Raw genomic sequence first — 14,527 nt, 5'->3', positions numbered from 1 at the left:
CTGAACGCTACTGTGCTGCAAGGCAGGCAGCGAGCAAAGCAGCTGCAGTGAGACCGGGAGCGCTGACAACAACGAACAGGCTCATGTTGGGAAAGTCAGAAACGCAACATTTGCCTTCTCTATGACTTAATGTCCAAAATAGTTCACTTCTAACCTTTTTTTGGCGATCATACTTTCTTTATTTTGACGCATGCGTGGGATTATATTTCTTATTCTCTCGACCTGAAATGACTGCTAGTCGCCGTGTCTAGCCAATGGTTACTGCGGGGGCTCCTGTCTTGTGGATTATCCGTCGTCGCCGAGGCAGTCGCATGGTCGAGCCCGGTGGAGGCCCCGCTCTGCTGGATGGATGTGTGTGAATCAGCGGCGGACTCCGAGTACTGATGAAGACTGTGATAATGATGATGCTTGGGTTTCATCGGCAGCGGGTGAACTGATCTTGAATGTTCGGGCTATATCGCCCCTACACATACCATTTCCTCACAAGGCAAAAATTATATTCCTTAAAAACTGGACGCCCCTGGAGCAGTTTATGACGGTAAGAAAATACACTCTTTCACAGGCCACCAGCTTTTTTTTCCTTCTTACAGCCAGCTGACGTTAGCTAGCTAGCTTAGTGCTGTCACTTTTATCCAAGTTGCTACCCGCACGGCCAAAATGGCTAATATTGCGAAATAACATTGGGATAACGCTGCTCCAAATGGCCTGTTTTGTCATTACACTTGTCTCTGTTTGAATGGGATCTCACAAAAAGAAACAGAAAGCCATAATATACATTTTATTCTATAACCTTTATCGCCAGTGGTTGGTGTAGCCTGCTTGTTTGCTAACGCTAACTGTTTCGTAGCCCATTCAATACCTCGCAGTTTACTTTTACGTAGCTGCCGAAACAGTAGCTAACCTAACCAAGTGTGCGCAGTATTGGCATGCATTGAAAAGATTTATTGAATTCATGAAACTTTGTTCAGCTTTTTTTTTTTTTGCAGGAGTCGACATGTAGCTATATTTAGTTAAACAGGCCGTTAAGAGCTCATTCATTTGCACAGTGCACAATAAGCCCTTTAATGACAGTTGACGTTCAATGGGACGAGCGCGGCGGCAGTTAAATGCCTTCAAAGATGACATTCCTTTATCATAAGCGATAGCAGTTAACGGGTGATTATTGATTATTTCTTTGTCGTGTTTCAACGCAAGTGTTGTTTAACTGAGCTTTAGCACACAGCGAGCGCTTAGCAGTGCATCGATGAAGCAAAAAACCCCGTTTCAGACCCTTAAAAATATAACCGATGTGGGGTTTTCATTCATTGCGACATCGTTGTTGACGCACCGCTTGTTACAACTGCTCTCATGTACGTGTCACATCCTAGAAATGTCACACCGGAGGCCCTGTATAACTGTAGGTAAGCTGCTTATCGCGACCCTGCTTTAAGTAGCCCCGTGCATCATTAATTGTTCATAATAATTGATTGGAAAGAGAGCTCGTGTTTGCTGACAGAAAAAAGCTGTTGACTGTGTGGTGTTAAGTAATGGATGTGAGGGTTAGCTGTGGTGAGGCGTCCTCCTTTTTTTCGATGACGTAATCCTCCACCATCCGTGCCACATCTTTTGGGTCGCAGTCGGTTCCTCTGCTGCTGCCGCTGCTCAGATCATATGGACCCTGCTCTACCCTGTTTCTCCAGCCCCCCCCTCCCCTACCATCTATGTCTCTTTCGTGTCTATTTGAAGAAAGAATCATGCTTTGTATTGTCTGAATGGGATTTGAGTTTGTTAGGGGCTGCAAAGGGAGGGATTATGAATGAAATCTAGTAGTTGGGATCGTTTTTTTTTCACATATTCCCCCAAAATCAGCAGCTCCAAAAGTGTATCAGTGAAGGAGGCACCTGAAGCCCCCCTATATGCACCTAACCCCCTGATGACATACTGTGTGTATACACTCACTGAGCACCTTGTGTTCCTAATATTTAATAGGAACACTTTTCAATAAAATGCACTCCAGTACACCACCACCACCACCCGCTACGACCCCTATAATAAACATAAAGAGGAATTATCACCTTTCTGACAATGTCAACAAAAACTGAAACGGTATAAGCTTTGTAAAAGTAGAATTTATGGCAGAGCTGTTGCATTAGATTGCACAGGTGTTCCTAATAATATGCATATCAGTATGATTTTCACTCATGAGTATTCATTTCTGATGGGAAAAAAAAATGCAGATAGGAGTCCAAAAAAATGTGTGTCTTTAGTTGGTTGGTCTTGACCTGAATACGTTTGGGAATCCCTGTCACAGGCGGATGGTTGGTTGCTGAAGCTGAACTACTTATCTTGGGAATTAGGCCTGCCATGTTGCACATTTTTTATTTGGGGCACCATTCTAGTCTGTTGATTGCCACCATATTATATATTAAAGCTGTGTTAGTAAGGATTATTTTGCATTCTGTAAAGCACTTGTTTTTAGGCTTGTTACTCATGTGAATGATATGTAACTTGACGGCTCACTGACACCAGTCTTGATGAAATGTTAAGCGATTATTTACAGTGAGATACACTCTTCAGAGCTTGGTTAAAGTTAGGTGCATTATTGTCAACAGTCCCTCGCTTGTTTGATCATGAGGAATAGATTAAGGATTTTAACTTGGTTCCAGGTAATTTCATCCTTTTAATCACATGGTTTCCTCTACATTTATATTCATCTTGCCCTAACTATTTTTTGTTTTTACACACCTACTGATAGTGTCTAGCATCAGTGTATTTGCTGGTTGTTATTGGCTCTTTTAAAATGCTTAAATACATGACTCCTGCCCAAAATGCTCCCTACCGAACAGAATTACACTGAAAGCCCAGATAAAACCCTGCAACTGTGGATTTTGATCTCAGTGACAATAGGAGAGTCAAGCATCCGGGTTTCTTGAGAGGTTCAATCACTGATCACAAAAAGGGGACGCTTGTTTCTGACTGTGCACATCGCAAGTTCAGAAATGATGTGTTGAGGAGAATCCTCGATGCGTAAACCTCCAAGAAGTCCTGAGTTTAAAGAGGGGATGGACCCAGCTGGTGAAGATCAAATCGCCTGTGGCAATGACCCTGCTTTACTTGAGCAGCACACCTGAACCTGCCGTCCCAGTGGTGCACAACAGAAGCGTGTGAGAGAAAGAGAGAGAGAGAGATGGAGCGAGAGAACAGATAAAAGAGGGGGAAAAAAGAGGTGAAGATGTGAGGAGAGGAAAGAGAGAGATATGAGTAGAGAAAGACTGAGGGAGGAAGACAGAAGGGGGCACAGGTGTGGCCTGGGTAATGGGGATAAATTGCACCTGCTATCACAGGGCAGGGGGATCCCATGGGAGCAAGTTAGGAGTTAGTAGATATTATCATCACATCCCAGTTCAACTTGTTTAAATTTAACTGTGGCTGTAGCACATAGGCGAATTGTTATTTAACCTTACATTTATTTCCTACTGTTGGGGTGGGTATATGTCATTTGTCTTCACCTTAGCTGAAATTACTCTCTTTATGTGGCCTAGCCTGCAGTTTATTCCAGGTCTGTAGTATGTGTACAACAGTTTCAGAAGTTGTTGGTCAGTATTGCCTGTAATAAGGATTAGCATTGACAGTAACAGCAAAAAATGTGAATAAAACAATTGATTCAGACTTAAAACAACACCATAAAAGGATCCTTTTCATTGGAATCAGTGGTGAGATCTGCAATCGGCATTGCTTCAAAATGTTGTCCTTTAATTTCTTTCCATCATTTCCTTCATAGGTGTATGGTGTAGTCACAATATATGACATATATAGTTTTTTCTTTTACAAATCAGGCTATCCAGAAATGTCATCATTGTGCATGTGAGTAGTACTATACATGAACTGTAGGAGACTTTTTGTCAAAAAGAGACAATATGTTTTTTCTTTATGTCTAGATTTTTTTGAAAAGTTTTCAGTACAGCACAAATATCCAAATATGAATGGACAGAGAAGATTGTCAGGGCTCCAGTGATATGTTGATGGGACATTGTGAGCCTTAGTGATATCAAATAATGTATTTATTGTGCCAAATGAACAAATTACAGAAAACCCTTTTTCATTTATTTTATCGGTCTGATTGTTTTGTTCTGTATCAGCCGGCAAGGTTTGAATACGCTATTTCACGTTTTGTGACATTATTTTGATTGATATCAAGTTGTAATATCATCTTTTTAGGGAAGAAAACAATCCTTTTTTTAAAAAAAAATATTCTGGTGAATCTGTCCACGGAGTTACGTGCTCTATTAGTGCTGCACTGCACTTCCGGTTCACACACAGACATAGATGTAGCTGTGAAAAGGTCGACTCGGTTCCTTTTACTGGAGAAAAAAGTTTGACGATTATGAAGCAAAATCTCAAGTTATATAGAGCGACTTTTTTTCTATGATTTCAAAGGGAATTTACTGAAAGTTATCTGTAACAGACTGCAGAGAAACCTGATGATTTTGAGATTAAAGGCCATAAATGTTGACGGAAAATGTGTTCTGGCACAAAGGGCCGAGAGCTTTGTGTGGAAAGTCTGCTCCATTATGATTATTTAGGGACTTCAGACAATTCGGACGGTTATTGTATTAATGTTTTTTACATCATGCACCTATCCAGTATTACACCCACCTAGTTCAGCAGTTCTTTATTCAACCCTTGATGATATCCTTTTGTTTTTGATCGGAACTGAAGAAGCTCATGGTTGAGGAACAGTGTTAAATAATTCAACTTTACTGGCAGCACTACAACTTACATGTTTTGGTTGACGGTTGCAAACGTTAGGCTGTTTCATTTGTTTTAATGTGGTAAACCAGGAGGGGCAGCAAATTTATGTCCTCTTTGACATCCTAAGGGCCCTCAGTAGTTGATTTATCATGCCATTTTTGTATATGTGTCTCCACAGGTCTAGTCGGTACCTGCGGAGAAGATGCGTAAAGATGACAGCCTCCTGGTTAAACATCATAAACCAGCCCACATAGCAAAGTAGTCAAAGGTCAACCATTGTTCTTGCCGGTTTTAAAGGCTGAGATGTGTACACACTGTGGGACCGGCTAGGAGAGCAGAATGTGTAGAACATTATATGTCCAAAGATCCTCTGTTTCCTATATGAAGTCACTTATTCTTAGATCTTTTGCAGGCATTCCTTAGAAGAAACAAACAAGCAAAATGCCATTTCCTTGTGAATGTAATGTGTTTTGGAACTTAACGCAGCTGTCATTTTTGTCACTCTCTGAGTTTTGTACTTTTTTTTTTTTTTTCCCTCTCTATCTTTGTCTGACACCTTATGTCTGCTTAGTCTCAACGTTGGAAAGACACACCCTATACCACTCAGCATGGTGCTCAATAGTGCTGACAGCTCAGTATTGGTGTTAACTCACAGTGTTGGTAAGAAGTATGCTGGCTGGCTGCTGCAGACAAGATACATTATCAGGCTTCAAAGATGCTAGTATTCACGTATCTTACATTAGTAGCCTCGCATTCATCACCAGAAGTGCTGTGAAAAAAAGCCTGTTAGTATTAATGAACTTTAACTTCTGGCATCACTATATCCATTCATACTTGCTTATTAAGACCAACGCTTGTGCTCGTTTCAAATTGAGTGGTATGTACCTTTTTTTTTTTTAAGACCCCTCATAAAACCCTCTTATTTATTTGCGTGAGACCGGACTCCCTGTGACCTATGCTGACTGTTGGTGACAGCCCTGTCAAAGAGCAGCCTGTTCATGTTTAACCAAGAGGACCAGCTGCCTGCCCATTCCATTATAACCCTTTGGAAAGCTCACAGCCCTGTTTGTAGTTGGGAAGCGCTGTAAGCGGAGCTATTGATAGACGGAGTTTGGCCATTTTATTTTACAGTGGCTGCACACCAACAAGACTGTTGCCAAGTTACTTGGGATTTTGTGCCAGCTTATTCCTAGAATGTTGTGCATCTTGCATCAGTAATTACATGAAGGATAATTACTGCCAACACGTTAATCTAAAGTGGGAGGTAAAACAGTCGACATACATTTACAGTTCGGGCCTAACATGTCACAGGCTGCTAGCGCTCTCAGATCACCATCATTTTCCTGAGCTACAGTTTCCTACTGACTGGCAGTCCTTAAGTGAACCAGCCACCCATTCACATAAATATCCAGCCAGATAGGTCTCAGAAAGTGAGCTAGTTAGTGGTCTGTTGCTGGGGCGGATATGGCACAACTCTTTAGCAAAAAATCATCTCAGGAGCCCCAAACACAGCTGTGTTTATTCTGTGCAAGATACCACAGTGACAGAGTGCCAGAACAAAGGTGCTTTGACAGTTTTAGACTTCCAAAAATTTAAATCAAGTATTGCCATATTAGTTGCGACACATTTGGTAGCAAAATAATAGTATCACGTAGACGTGTCTGTCAGGCGTTTTAGTCTCAATATTGGAAAAGCAGAGACGAAGACTTGCATGTTTACATGAATTTTTTAAGTTTTAAGACTAAAAATAATTACGGTATTTTCTGCCTGTGAACACTGGGACAAAAATAACAGTGGCCTTGTGAATTGTAGATGGATTCAGTTCTAGCAGGGAAAAAACCTTATTATGTGAAGTAATTGACAACGTTTATTCATAGTTAGACAGTCATAGTAGTGTCAGATCATAGTCATTCTTTATGCTCGTATAAAAATGTTCTAAGTAGTCTTGTGAGTAGCCATTTCTGTGACACGCGGACTAAAAAAAGGCAGAAAAAAACCATTAAATCACTCAGAAGTACCTTTTTATGAAACATGAATTCGTAGTGGCTCTCCTTCTGAAAAATTGTCTGAATGTCTTTGTTCCATTTTTAAGATTTTATTATAGATGTATTATTGTCAGATCAGGATCACCTCTTCCCTTCCCCCTCTGTCTCTCTCTCTCTCTCTCTCTCTTTTTCTGTGTATCTAGTCTTGGTGTATCTGGATTATGCAGAACCAATCAGGTGAAACTGCATAATATGTTAATGGTGTTCTCAGTTAGTGGGGAGTCATAATGGTTTGATTAGCTGAAACAGCATGCTATCCAGCTAGAGAGAGGAGAGCGACCGAACCCCTACTTCTTATGCACACACACACACTAAATGCTTTGAATCCACCAGTTAACATTCAGGTATACAGGATTCAGACAACACCTGAGAGAAATGTGACCCTACATACACACACACAATGTCTTTTATTGATGTCTTGGAGATCTCTGTGATTGTAAGAGGTTGGGATTAGGCCCAGTTGTGGCAATCATACTGTATCAGCACATGAGGACAGCCCAGATTATGGGGCGGTAAGGACAGTCCCCTTTTGTTGTCCCACTGGGAGCAGTGTGTGATAAAGATAGTCTCTCTCAGAGTAGCATACAACAAAGACAATTTGTAGGATTTGGGAAATTAAAAGGGATGATACTGAAGAAGTGAAACAAGTTCATCTTGCTGTTTCAAATTCACCACTGGCAATCAATCCATAGCCGTAAATTAGGTTTTGTCCAAAAACCATAGCCAGTGTTTCACAGATATTAACCAGCTGTTTATTGAATAAAATGTTTTTTCCATTTATATCTCTCTACATAAAAAAAAATAGGGTTTAACTGTCAAGAAGCAACAAGCACATTAACAAATTGGCATTGGGGCGGTACTTTTTTCCCCCAGTATGGAGTATCAATAGACCACTGGGTCCATTATTTTTATGTGACCTACATCTGTAAAATGCATTTCTGACTCAATCTTTTGATTTATTAAGGGGAAATTGACTCTTTACTCCACTAGCCCACAAGCCTGTAGGCCTTGGCAACATAAATAGTTGCTCTAGATATCTGTTATAATTCATCATCCTGTATCAGCCCTGAGATGAGTCACTCGTGTGTTCTAACTCAGTTTGCAGGACTAGATTATGCCAGCAGAGCCAGGAGATAAAGATAGCTAGATTATAGTTTAGGGGCCTGTGTGTGTTAGACCTGGTTAGCCCTGCAGAGGTTGGATTGAGACATAGCAACATAAAGGTATTAAAGGATTAACATTATCATTGACCATCACCGGGTATGAGATGGATAGATGCAGGGATGGCCATCAGATAAATGAAGGGATAGGAGAGAAAAGGGTTGACTGGACGTGTGATCGGCATCTCAATGGGTAGATTGAATAAGTGAAGCCATGATGATGACTATACTGCTTTAGATGTCAAGTATCTTCAAAGAGCTGCAGATTTTTACCTTTATTAGTGCAAAAAATCACTTACTGCTGTTTTAAAAGAAACAGGCAATAGGCCTTTTTCACAGAAGACAGTTCGACATGTCATAATAGGACAAACACAGGTGTAAATACTACTTTAAGTTTTTTTTGTACATGTACGTCTATTAAGAAACTCAACTTGCAAAACAAAAGATATCCAATGTGGCAGTGGTGTTGAAATCTGGCCATGGACAAGGGATGAAAATTAGCCCTCCAGGCTAACTCTGGTTGATCAACGAGCATCGTCTCTGATAAATAAGTTGATAATAAAATGTACTCGTGCCTGTTCTCAGTTCTGCATTCAGCTTGTTGAAATGTGTTTACTCGGTCAGTTGTCGGTGTCGGTTTAGCTGCTGAATTCCTCTCAGTCCCTTTTCTCTTCCTCAACACGTAGATATCCTTCAATCTCACTTCCTTACCCATCTCATCCACCCAGACCTCTGCGGTCTTTAGGGATCGGTACCAAGAAGCAGCTTTAAATTACTGCTGAACTCTGAGCAGTCGGTGCCGCCGTCAGTCGCTGAACATCGTTAATTTATTTAACTGTTTAAACATTGTAGGTTCGCTCGCGGTCGCATACGTTCTCTCATATGATATGGTTCGATTTATAGTAATATGTAGTGAGATATCGTGACAAAGTGAAGTATTGCACCAGTGTTGGGAATTAGTGCATCGATGGTCTAAATGAAGAGAAAGTCTTTCAGATGAGGCTAGAATGAAATCAGTCCTTCCTCTCCATCATTGCTCAAGGAAAACATATCATTATATTATTATAGAGTAACCACTGGATGATATGAGTATACTTCAACATTTTTCATCTGAAAGAGAGAGGACTCCCCCATCCACTGCAGCCCATCCCCCACCTTTACACACCTCAGGTATGTGAGTACAGCTGGCTCCTAACTCTTTACTTAAGAGTTATGCTCCGGCGCGAGTCGCGGCTTGTCCTTTCCCCTCACTATCATTCTTCCCATTCTCCCCCCCCCCCTAAAATGCACGAACACAGCAACACACGCACCAATCTATACACGTTTACACATACACATTCTCCTAAAGATGTGATGTGCTCAGCAGAGATTTTTGTAGTCCCATTCTAACCTGCTGCTTGTGCAACCTGAGCTTAGCGTGTGGTTGTGTGTGTGTGTGTGTGTGTGTCAACTTCGGATCCTCAGGTCTGCCTTTGAAACAGCTGCTTAATGAGCCCCGAATACCAAAGGAGGTCAAAGGACACAGTTGCTCGAGGACAGTGGGTCAGAGCCAAAAATGGGTTGCACTCCTTATTCTGCTGCGTCCCCCTCATGAGAATCGAGTGTGCGTTTACATGCACTTCAGTAACCTGGTTACTCTGAGAAACCAGGCTAAGCTGCTAATCAGAGAACGAGTTTACATGCACTGTGGATACCTGCAGCAGATCAGTAACTGGATTTCTCCCCCCCCCCCCCCCCCCCCCCCCCGAAGATGCTGTTTTCTGACGTGTGTGTGTGTTAGGCTGCATTAAAACCAAATCTGGCAATGCATGAAACGCTGCAATCCTCCCATTCATTTAAAAGGGGACAGCATGTTTATGCTGCAGGAGTAGAGCTCAGCAAAAAAAAAAAACAAAAAAAAAAACGCAGCAGCTGCCCGGCTAAGAAGTTGAACCAGACTCAACTTTTGCCAAAACGCAACTCACCGTCATGCTTCCGTGGCTGTGAGTATTACAAATCGTTGCGTGGTGTTTTGGCTTCTAATAAGTTCTTAAATGCATTCATCTGTAACTTCAATGCCTTTCATTGTTTCACACACCCCCACCATTATAGCCCCTAGCGTCATAGTACCGGATCGCCGTATTTGGTGTGAACACAGCCTTATAGGAGACCGGAGGAGGACAGACAGAGCAGATCTTTCCCACATAGTGTCAAAGTGTCTGAATTTAACAAATAGTCAGATGTTTCAGAGGTGGAAACCGACTTTTTAGACGTCTACAGGTTACTTTGTGTTAGTTTGACTGGGTTCCCACATGTCCTTGAAATCCTTGAAAGTTTGTGAATTTGAGAAAAAAAAAAAAAAAAACAAGGCCTTGAAAGCTTTTGAAAGCAGACATAAATAGACACAGGTCATTGAAAGTGCTTGGATTGATATATGTTGTGCAAGAACAGAATATGGTTTTGTTGTGCTGTGAGCTTCTATAAAGCTGCTAGTTCTCATTATAAAAAGTCTGTGTCGTAACAGTAATTAACCTTGATCCGTGACTCATACTATGCCGTGTCGGGTCCTTGAATTCGAGGGAACCGGGCCTGAAAAGTCCTTGAAAAGTGCTTGAATTTTGATGTTAAAGAAGGTGTGGGAACCCTGGTTTCAGTCGTCGGATGGAAGTATTTGAAATAAGAGGATGCATCACTCCGTGTCATGATCTCTCCTTTCATCCAGCCGCTCTGCTGGGCTTTCCCTTTCTGCACTCTCTTTTTACGCATAAGGGTACTTGTAAATAGTCAATTAGAAATCTGGTTACGTGTATACATGGCAGAGAAACTAGCATAACTTTCTGCTGACACCAGGTTTTTTTAACCTTCTGTACCTGCTTACGGTTACAAGGTTTCTTGTTTACATGACATTTAAGAAAGAAGCATACTGGAGAAAGCTGGCTGTAACCAGGTCACTTCAGTGCATGTAAACACACTGATTGTTGTTGATCTCAAACTGAGATTAAGTAGGACCAGGTGGTGTTAAAGAAACACTGGTTTACAAATGTTTTTCCAGAGTTTTAACTCGATCAAATTGCTCGCAATTATGTATCTAAAAAGTGATGACATTTTAGGTTATTATTTGATGGTTTCCACCATCAAAGAACTCAGCTCTGCCAGTCAGAAATAGACCTGTTTTTACCAACCAGCAGTAGTAGTGACAGTAAATGAGTCATATTTTGGTTCCATCATTTATTAAAAGACTAGTAGGAGGGACTCTCAACCCCATAGTTTTCTGCCTTCCTTTCCAGACATGCAGTGTGTTTTTTTTTTTTTTTTTTTTTTGTGTGTGTGTGACACTTGACAGGGTTATTTCTGGAACATCAACAATTTACACGGTAAAAAACCTAGTTTTATCCGCTGCTTGTTTTGCTTGGAGATGGGTGGAGGGAACGCAAAAGCAATTCTATATCCAAGTCAAACAAAGATGCAAGAAAAAACAGTCTAAAAACACTGCTGTTTTTTTTTATTTTTTTATTTCATACTGCTTCAAAACTCTCCACTGTCAGGCTTGTTTTCTGTCATCCCACCTCCTTACTAGTAGTGAATCACAGTGATCACGATTAACTCTGTGTAATTTCTCTCTCTCTACGTCATTTCTTCAGTTTTAGACAGTTAATAGACAGGTGCTGAATGTAAATAGGGGCTGTGAAAATGTGGGCACCGTGGATGTTAGATGATGCAGAAAGGGAAGGGGGGGGGGGGGGGTAAAGGATCGTCAGCGTGCGTAGAGATATCTGGTTACAAAAGCTTGTGGGCATGCTTTTCTGGAGGGTGTGTCTACCCACGTGAGCTGGATTGCTCCGAACAGCACACACACACACAAGCACACACACACACATTCACATGTACCTCCCTCTGCTCTCTTGTTGACATCTGGGCCTGCCCTAACATTTCTAAACTTTAACTCACTGCCTCAGGATAGGAGTAATCTTTTCCTCAGGCTAACTTTTTCCCAGCAAACCAGAGCTGCACACGAGGACACTTAAAACGTTCATTTTTCATGTTTTGTGGAACTAAAACCAGGCAGATAGGTGCATCTACCTATTTACTCCTCTTATAATTGACACCAGAATGGAGAGAACTGCTGATCAGTTAAAATCTATATGAGGATATTTATTAGGATATTTCCCAGTATCAATATATATATATATATCATGATATAGCAAATACATGTTTGAATAGAACAGTTATGTGAAGGAGATCTATCTTTGGAAGCAAAAAGAAAAAAAAAAAAACGGAAACCAGTAATGTTACAGAATCCGTTTTTGAAACAGACTTTGGTTACACACAGAAAACCAGCTTGCTTTCAGTTGAAGTGTGAGAAGTGACTCAATAAGTTGTGTAATCAGCAAAAAAGACATTTAATTAATCAATTGTGATGCTTCACAATTAACTGGCACTGCTGCTGTAATGTTAGCATGAAATATCAGCTGACCTTTATCAAGCTAGTGTTTTGTTTGATTTGTTTTTATTGCTATTAGCCACATGTAGTTCTCTCTGCATTAGCCCTCCCGTCTGTCTCTGGTGTGAGAATCAAAAACCAGCAGAAAAACACGCAGACATCAGTCTGTTCTCAGTGGCAGAGAAGGGAAAACAGCACAGGAAAGGCAAAACAAGGTTGCAGGACAGTTATCACAAACAAGTTTGCAGAGGAACTGCAGAGTCAGCCTTCTGTAACACATACAGTACATTTCTGAAGCGAACAGCACACACGCAACTTTCTTCATTTTGACTGCAAGAACACTCAAGAGGCTTGTTTCTACGGAAGTTGAATGCACTTATTGTAAGTTACCATGGACAAAAGCATCTGCAAAATGAATGCAATGTAACAACATACAGTGCAACTCTTTGCTGCAGGTTTATTATTTTGTTTTGCACTTTAAAAACGGTAAAAATATTTATGTATTTTTTTAAAAACTTATTTGATTGTTTTGCTTGGAAGGTAAAATACATTATTAGCAGAGAGTGAATGACAAGTAATTTTACATTTTATAAAACTGGATTTTTTTTCGGTGCATGCATTAAACTCAAGACTTTAAACAAGACTTGGTTAAAAGCTAGTCTATGTCTGGACCGTTTATGGTCAATGTACAAGATTGTGGCCAATTTGTTACAAGGAAAGTCAGTGCTAGTGTCTATAATGTGAATTCCTGGATATTAAATGTTCATTGGCAGTTGTCTGTAGTGGTCCCAGTAATATTTATTGGTAAAGTGTACTGAAGCAGTGTATCACATGACATGGTTTTGCTATGTTTGAGACACTCATATCTCAGGATGTTTGATTTGAAAGAGAACTTATTTTACTTCTAATTATAACTATTGTAATTATCTGCTCTTTCATCTGTTTCTATCTCAGACTCACTCTGCATTGAGTGTTTTGTCAGATTGATTGTTATTCGGGGCGCTTTAATTCCCTCGTGCCTCCCGGCGTATGGAGAGCTGTTTTCTCTCCTACTCTGCAAGCTCACGCTGTTTGTTTGTCCCGGCTCGGATGCGGCCGAAGCCGCGAGAACCAAACGTTGGAGGTTTCTCATGTGCAGCAGCCCCAGGCGCACCACCACCACTACCACCACCACCACCACCACCGCTGGGTGAGCTGCCAACATTATCCATGACGCTCCCCGCCGGCACCGAGGCTGCGGACCTCACACGCCGGGTCCGCCGCAGCTATATATCCACACACTCCTCCAACAGTTGTGTAATCATGCATATGGGAGGAGTCCAGGTGACGACCGAGGTAGGGCGTCTGCTGGCCCGGCTGCAGGGCGCCGTTAGGGTGCGATAAATTCAGAATGAGCCGCAGTCAGTGGAACCGCTGTAAACGTCCCCTGAGGATGTAACAGAAAACTGTTCTCATTGAATCATTCTGAACTACGGCCAATGGGGAAACTCCAACGCTCGGCCGGGCAACCAATGGTGTAACCTCCATCACTCAGTGAGTCAGTCAGTGACGGACAGACATTCCCGTGTGAACGGATGGCTCCACTGTTGTGGTCCAGCAAAAAACAATATCAGGACCAAAGTATTGTTAACTTTTTAAAAAAAAAAAATGGAAAAAAAGTGCTGACAAGTAACACAACTAAGATGGAAACTGTGTCAAGATCTTGTGCTGCTCTTAAATTTGCACTTTAGTAAGTAGCAACACAGTCAGAAACCCTGTTTAAGCCACGCTAGCAGAGAGTTGCTGATTCTCAAAACAATAAATGGGACAGACTGACAATCAATATGTCAGTCCTTCAATCCATTGATCTATTTCACTGGGTGTTTTCCTGCTAGTTCTGTACTGTATCAGCTTCGGTCTCCCTCTGGGCATTTGTCTAGATGTTTCTACGTGTTTGACAGCTTTGTGTTTGCTGCAATTATCAGTCGGAAAAACAAATTACAGCCTATGTGATTTTGCACTGTCAGGTCCCGCGTGTATGTGTGTGTATGTGTGTGTGTGTGTGTGTGTGTGTGTGTGTGTGTGTGTGTGTGTGTGTGTGTGAGCGCTTATATCCAGTATTTGTGCATGCAGAAAGAAAGTGAGCAAAATGGACAACCATATCCTGGGAGAATCAGTGTGTGTGTGTGTGT

General features: G+C 41.4%; 1 protein-coding gene across 3 annotated transcripts in view; it reads left to right on the top strand.

Moving 5' to 3' along the window:
* Window positions 1-14,527, top strand: part of ptpn4a (protein tyrosine phosphatase non-receptor type 4a) — an 82,304-nt gene continuing 67,777 nt past the window's right edge. Inside the window, exon 1 of one of the 3 annotated variants that reach the window (XM_044365167.1) lies at window positions 1-538. The gene's annotated coding sequence lies outside the window, so the exon portion shown is untranslated. Of the gene's footprint in view, window positions 539-12,636; window positions 12,738-14,527 lie in introns of those variants that run through there. The other 2 variants (XM_044365169.1, XM_044365168.1) reach the window with 2 other exon arrangements.

Source organism: Thunnus albacares, chromosome 11, assembly GCF_914725855.1.
Source record: "Thunnus albacares chromosome 11, fThuAlb1.1, whole genome shotgun sequence".
NCBI classification, from domain to species: domain Eukaryota; kingdom Metazoa; phylum Chordata; class Actinopteri; order Scombriformes; family Scombridae; genus Thunnus; species Thunnus albacares.
The sequence above is the reverse complement of the archived record's forward strand: the minus strand, read 5'-3'. Positions and strand labels throughout refer to the sequence as shown.